Source organism: Schistocerca piceifrons, unplaced genomic scaffold, assembly GCF_021461385.2.
Source record: "Schistocerca piceifrons isolate TAMUIC-IGC-003096 unplaced genomic scaffold, iqSchPice1.1 HiC_scaffold_971, whole genome shotgun sequence".
Lineage (NCBI taxonomy): Eukaryota > Metazoa > Arthropoda > Insecta > Orthoptera > Acrididae > Schistocerca > Schistocerca piceifrons.
The window spans coordinates 10,001-17,500 of NW_025729247.1; the positions used below are offsets into that span (position 1 = coordinate 10,001).

General features: G+C 56.4%; 1 non-coding gene and 2 pseudogenes across 1 annotated transcript; all 3 read left to right on the forward strand.

Annotated features, from left to right (window-relative positions):
- The first annotated feature begins 3,612 nt into the window (after nt 1-3,612).
- Nucleotides 3,613-5,532, forward strand: LOC124774741. Its single transcript, XR_007015478.1, has one exon. It is a non-coding gene; the product is annotated as a small subunit ribosomal RNA (ribosomal RNA).
- Nucleotides 5,533-5,882: 350 nt separating this feature from the next.
- Nucleotides 5,883-6,038, forward strand: LOC124774731 (annotated as a pseudogene).
- A 188-nt stretch (nt 6,039-6,226) lies between these two features.
- Nucleotides 6,227-7,500, forward strand: part of LOC124774751 — a 4,207-nt pseudogene continuing 2,933 nt past the window's right edge.

Genomic DNA, 7,500 nt, shown 5'->3' on the forward strand with positions numbered 1-7,500 from the left:
CGCATCTGACAACACTACGTCCGCACCACAAAACATACCGCCATCTGTAGGTCTCCCGCAACATGACCTCCTGCAACGACGCTACCGCCATCTATGAGACGCCAAGCCGACTAAGACAGCGATGGCGCCACAGTGGCCGCCTTTCGACGCCACCCACAAAGGCTGCAGCCTCTGTCGACCATAGCACCCAATCTCCAGTGGCTCTGCCGCACGAAGCCGTGGACCGGCAATGACGCCACCCGCACCCGTTCGTGCACCACCCCAACCGCCAAACTCGCACCTCCAGCGGATGAACGGCGGACGTTTCCCGCACTCGTAAAGTGCAATCCACCCCTATAACTTGCGTTTCATGAAGAGTTATTTCCAATATGCGACATTCCCGCTGTCCGTATACATGAGCCGCGACCTGTACCACTTACGAGCGAGAGACGCGATCGCGTTGCTCACTGTACGGCGTCCGATACCGAGCCATCAGCATGTCGGTCCCCATGCGCGTTGCACTCGCACTCGCAGTCGCAAAAACGTGGGGCAAATATATTACGCGGAAGAGTTATAACAGACCGAGCCCCACTGCATGGGGGGAGTCTTTGTCACTAATGTACACAGATGGAACATTTTGGACTGGAACCAGATTACCCGTACACACGGCGCTGATTAGTAATCAATGCAGAGCCATCAAACTACAGCAAATATACACAACTGTCCGTATACATGCTGAAAGAGTCTGCCCAAAATGGGAACCACACGTCAGCCAGACACTCTGATCACGCACCACTCTCTGCTTCTAACAGGCGCACATACAATATGTAAGCACCAGCATGGAACAACATCCAGTGCATCTTCTCCGCCACATTACACAATCCACACTATCACAACCAGACCAGGAGGTCCGTGCGGAAAATACAATATCCCAGCCTTTCGACATCCACCATTGCGCAGACCAGGCACCAACACCCACACATGTCCTATACAACGGTGCACCCAACATCACAATAGTACCTCCTGTCACAGCGCACAAACAATGACATGAGTCAAAGACACAGGTCTCACACAAGCATAGAATTGGAGCGCCGCCTCTAATAAGCCAAAGGTGCATCCTGACGTGACAAATCTGATCATGTCACAAGCATTCACTTACTATAATCACTATCAACGAACCTGCCGCCCCCGCCCCCCCCCCCCCCTACACCTTTCCGTACAACAACGTGTAACCTAACCTAACCTAACCTAACCTATGTTGTACCTTAACCTAACCTATGTTGTACCTTAACCTAACCTATGTTGTACCTTAACCTAACCTATGTTGTACCTTAACCTAACCTATGTTGTACCTTAACCTAACCTATGTTGTACCTTAACCTAACCTATGTTGTACCTTAACCTAACCCATGTTGTACCTTAACCTAACCCATGTTGTACCTTAACCTAACCCATGTTGTACCTTAACCTAACCCATGTTGTACCTTAACCTAACCCATGTTGTACCTTAACCTAACCCATGTTGTGCCTCAACCTAACCCATGTTGTGCCTCAACCTAACCCATGTTGTGCCTCAACCTAACCCATGTTGTGCCTCAACCTAACCCATGTTGTGCCTTAACCTAACCCATGTTGTGCCTCAACCTAACCCATGTTGTGCCTTAACCTAACCCATGTTGTGCCTTAACCTAACCCATGTTGTGCCTTAACCTAACCCATGTTGTGCCTTAACCTAACCCATGTTGTGCCTTAACCTAACCCATGTTGTGCCTTAACCTAACCCATGTTGTGCCTTAACCTAACCCATGTTGTCGCCTTAACGTAACCCACGTTGTCGCCTAAACCTGCTCTGTAATTGTTATACGACTCGTTCAATTACTGTAGTGTTGCCCACCCGCAACCCTCGCAATATAGTTCGCTACTCGCACTGCCCGCACCCCTGTGTATCGCTTCATGTTAAACACCTTGCAAGTCTTGCTCACTTTCCACATGCTCCTGCTGTACACTGTAATGTGGATGGCAGCAGGACGTACATGCCGCCCCTCCCCACGTCCCCACCTTGCCCCCTGCCTTCGCAAGCTGGTTGGTGAGAAGTTTGCATGTTCAATGCCCTTCGCATGCGACGTACTCAGGCTACGTTGTGGTGCGGCCTGTGTCAACTGTCCGCTGATGTCGTACGCGTGAACCACAATCTGTACTGCACATTCGTCCTTATGTACTGAATGATACATCGTGGCACATGTGTGACCGCACAACGACTGCGCCCAAAAACGGCGGACCATACAGTGCAAATATTGTGCACGCAGCTACGTGTCGTCTCCCTATGAGAGCTGGATTGCAGTGTGGTACGCCATAGAGACGTGTGGGAGGAACGGACGCCGTGGATGGCGATCAGCATGAGCTGTCTGTTGATGTATTCGGACCTAGTCGTCTCTCCTCACACACCGTGATGGCATGGTGCACCGCGTTCCATATCTGCGACATGCTACAGAGGCCGGTTGACAGTCGTTCGAGCAATGGACATCGCATACGTACGGGGGCCACCTTCCACGTATTGTCTAGGCGTGCACATTTTGTTGCGTGTATGTGGGCAGACGTAGTGTGGCGTGACACCTGACACAGGCATGCAATAATCGTTGAAGTTGCAAATGGCGATGGACGCCTGCGTTTTCTGGTGAAGTTACGCAAATGAACAAATGGTAACCTGTTGTGGTGCGGTTGTTCTCGCTAGGGGTGAATCGGTGATGGCGACGATAGGTTGAGGTACTAACCGGTTGTTCCAGCGATACCCACCATGCCGACGAAACTGAACGGCATCTGGGTGTGAAGCGATACGCGGCGGTGGCTGGGTGGGACCATCCCCGGCCGGTGAGGGGGCGCCTCCCGGCGTGCTGGCCGCGCGGTGCGTGGGCGCACGCGCTACAGCCGGCTGGTGGGGGCGGCCAGTGGCAGGCGCGCCGGCCGACGGACGCGGCAGGCGTCGCAGCTGCGCGCCGGCGCACCCTGCGCGCGGCGCCGTGCGGCCAAAGTAGGTCCTCGCGGGCCCGGTGCGAAGCGCGGTGGACATCTTCAGTGTGCTGGTCCGATTGAGGACTGTGTGCGTTGAGGATGCGCCGCCGCCCGGCGCTCGGCGCCGCGACGCCGTCTGCTGCTCGGTCGCCCCAGCGGTTCTCGCTGGTGGTTTGTATCGCAGCTGTGCGGATGTGTTGGCGCGTGCGCTGTGCTGGGAGAGTTCGCTTCGGCACCCAAGTGGGGCTTTTGTCCTTCTGTGGCGCTGGCGTTGGAGCTGCCGGTCACCGTAGGTGGCGCGTGTTGTCTCCCGCCGGCAATGCCACGACAGCACGCTCCCGGGCCTCTGTCGGCAGCGGCAAGCTCAGTTGGGAGCACGGGTGGTCGCACCGAAAGCGTCTACTCGCCTAACTTCCGGGCGATTGCGCCTCTCTCGAACCCGACCAAGTACTTGGGGACGGCGCTGCGCGCCGCCGGGACCTGAGAGGGTTTCGAGGTGTATTGTGCAGGGGAGCTCAGCCTCCTCCTGTTTGCAGAATGATTGAGCGGGACGCTTGCCGTGTTCGCGCGGGCCCCCGGGACACACTCCCGGGCGGCCGGCTGCTCAGCTCTAGTTGACGCAGCTCCCTGGTTGATCCTGCCAGTAGTCATATGCTTGTCTCAAAGATTAAGCCATGCATGTCTCAGTACAAGCCGCATTAAGGTGAAACCGCGAATGGCTCATTAAATCAGTTATGGTTCCTTAGATCGTACCCACGTTACTTGGATAACTGTGGTAATTCTAGAGCTAATACATGCAAACAGAGTCCCGACCAGAGATGGAAGGGACGCTTTTATTAGATCAAAACCAATCGGTCGGCTCGTCGGTCCGTTTGCCTTGGTGACTCTGAATAACTTTGGGCTGATCGCACGGTCCTCGTACCGGCGACGCATCTTTCAAATGTCTGCCTTATCAACTGTCGATGGTAGGTTCTGCGCCTACCATGGTTGTAACGGGTAACGGGGAATCAGGGTTCGATTCCGGAGAGGGAGCCTGAGAAACGGCTACCACATCCAAGGAAGGCAGCAGGCGCGCAAATTACCCACTCCCGGCACGGGGAGGTAGTGACGAAAAATAACGATACGGGACTCATCCGAGGCCCCGTAATCGGAATGAGTACACTTTAAATCCTTTAACGAGTATCTATTGGAGGGCAAGTCTGGTGCCAGCAGCCGCGGTAATTCCAGCTCAATAGCGTATATTAAAGTTGTTGCGGTTAAAAAGCTCGTAGTTGGATTTGTGTCCCACGCATGTTGGTTCACCGCCCGTCGGTGTTTAACTTGGCATGTATCGTGGGACGTCCTGCCGGTGGGGCGAGCTGAAGGGCGTGGGCGACCGACTCGTGCGTGCTCGTGCGTCCCGAGGCGGACCCCGTTGAAATCCTACCAGGGTGCTCTTTTATTGAGTGTCTCGGTGGGCCGGCACGTTTACTTTGAACAAATTAGAGTGCTTAAAGCAGGCAAGCCCGCCTGAATACTGTGTGCATGGAATAATGGAATAGGACCTCGGTTCTATTTTGTTGGTTTTCGGAACCCGAGGTAATGATTAATAGGGACAGGCGGGGGCATTCGTATTGCGACGTTAGAGGTGAAATTCTTGGATCGTCGCAAGACGAACAGAAGCGAAAGCATTTGCCAAGTATGTTTTCATTAATCAAGAACGGAAAGTTAGAGGTTCGAAGGCGATCAGATACCGCCCTAGTTCTAACCATAAACGATGCCAGCCAGCGATCAGCCGCAGTTCCTCCGATGACTCGGCGGGCAGCCTCCGGGAAACCAAGCTTTTGGGTTCCGGGGGAAGTATGGTTGCAAAGCTGAACTTAAAGGAATTGACGAAGGGCACCACCAGGAGTGGAGCCTGCGGCTTAATTTGACTCAACACGGGAAACCTCACCAGGCCCGGACACCGGAAGGATTGACAGATTGATAGCTCTTTCTTGATTCGGTGGGTGGTGGTGCATGGCCGTTCTTAGTTGGTGGAGCGATTTGTCTGGTTAATTCCGATAACGAACGAGACTCTAGCCTGCTAACTAGTCGCGTGTACATCCTTCGTGCTGTCAGCGATTACTTTTCTTCTAGAGGGACAGGCGGCTTCTAGCCGCACGAGATTGAGCAAGTAACACAGGTCTGTGATGCCCTTAGATGTTCTGGGCCGCACGCGCGCTACACTGAAGGAATCAGCGTGTCTTCCTAGGCCGAAATGGTCGGGGTAACCCGCTGAACCATCCTTCGTGCTAGGGATTGGGGCTTGCAATTGTTCCCCATGAACGAGGGAATTCCCAGTAAGCGCGAGTCATAAGCTCGCGTTGATTACGGTCCCTGCACTTTGTACACACCCGCCCGTCGCTACTACCGATGAATGATTTAGTTGAGGTCTTCGGACTGGTACGCGGCATTGACTCTGTCCGTTGCCGATGCTACCGGAAAGATGACCAAACTTGATCATTTAGAGGAAGTAAAAGTCGTAACAAGGTTTCCGTAGGTGAACCTGCGGAAGGATCATTACCGACTAGACTGCATGTCTTTCGATGTGCGTGTCGTGTCGCGCAACACGCTACCTGTACGGCTCGCCGTAGCCGTGCGCCGCGTGCGGAACCACGCGTGCCTCTCAAAACTAGCGGCAATGTGTGTGGTACGAGCGCTGAAGCGCTGGAGCGGCTGGCCTGCGGCACCTGGCGCCTGGCGCCGGTTTTGAATGACTTTCGCCCGAGTGCCTGTCCGCTCCGGTGTGGAGCCGTACGACGCCCGTCGGCCGTGAGGCCGTTGGACACAGAACGCTGGAACAGGGGCCGCCACACGCCTCACTCCCGCCTATGCGACCGTCTCGAAAGAGACGGCGGAAACTGAGAAAAGATCACCCAGGACGGTGGATCACTCGGCTCGTGGGTCGATGAAGAACGGCAGCAAATTGCGCGTCGACATGTGAACTGCAGGACACATGAACATCGACGTTTCGAACGCACATTGCGGTCCATGGATTCCGTTCCCGGGCCACGTCTGGCTGAGGGTCGGCTACGTATACTGAAGCGCGCGGCGTTTGCCCCGCTTCGCAGACCTGGGAGTGTCGCGGCCGCCTGTGGGGCCGGCCGCGTCTCCTCAAAACGTGCGATGCGCGCCCGTCGCCTGGCGGTTCGCATACCGGTACTTCTCGTAGCGTGCACAGCCGGCTGGCGGTGTGGCGTGCGACACCTCGTACAAACGACCTCAGAGCAGGCCGAGACTACCCGCTGAATTAAGCATATTACTAAGCGGAGGAAAAGAAACTAACAAGGATTCCCCCAGTAGCGGCGAGCGAACAGGGGAAGAGTCCAGCACCGAACCCCGCAGGCTGCCGCCTGGTCGTGGCATGTGGTGTTTGGAGGGTCCACTACCCCCGACGCCTCGCGCCGAGCCCAAGTCCAACTTGAATGAGGCCAACGGCCCGTAGAGGGTGCCAGGCCCGTAGCGGCCGGTGCGAGCGTCGGCGGGACCTCTCCTTCGAGTCGGGTTGCTTGAGAGTGCAGCTCCAAGTGGGTGGTAAACTCCATCTGAGACTAAATATGACCACGAGACCGATAGCGAACAAGTACCGTGAGGGAAAGTTGAAAGAAACTTGAAGAGAGAGTTCAAAAGTACGTGAAACCGTTCTGGGGTAAACGTGAGAAGTCCGAAAGGTCGAAACGGGTGAGATTCACGCCCATCCGGCCACTGGCCTCCGCCCTCGGCAGATGGGGCCGGCCGCCCGCGCGGAGCAATCCGCGGCGGGGTCCGTGTCCGGTTGCCTTTCCACTCGCCGCGGGGTGGGGCCGTTCCGGTGTGCGGTGGGCCGCACTTCTCCCCTAGTAGGACGTCGCGACCCGCTGGGTGCCGGCCTACGGCCCCGGGTGCGCAGCCTGTCCTTCCGCGGGCCTCGGTTCGCGTCTGTTGGGCAGAGCCCCGGTGTCCTGGCTGGCTGCCGGCGGTATATCTGGAGGAGTCGATTCGCCCCTTTGGGCGCTCGGGCTCCCGGCAAGCGCGCGCGGTTCTTCCCGGATGACGGACCTACCTGGCCCGGCCCCGGACCCGCGCCGCTGTTGGCTCGGGATGCTCTCGGGCGGGAATAATCGCTCCCGTCAGCGGCGCTTCAGCTTTGGACAATTTCACGACCCGTCTTGAAACACGGACCAAGGAGTCTAACATGTGCGCGAGTCATTGGGCTGTACGAAACCTAAAGGCGTAATGAAAGTGAAGGTCTCGCCTTGCGCGGGCCGAGGGGAGGATGGGGCTTCCCCGCCCTTCACGGGGCGGCGGCCTCCGCACTCCCGGGGCGTCTCGTCCTCATTGCGAGGTGAGGCGCACCTAGAGCGTACACGTTGGGACCCGAAAGATGGTGAACTATGCCTGGCCAGGACGAAGTCAGGGGAAACCCTGATGGAGGTCCGTAGCGATTCTGACGTGCAAATCGATCGTCGGAGCTGGGTATAGGGGCGAAAGACTAATCGAACCATCTAGTAG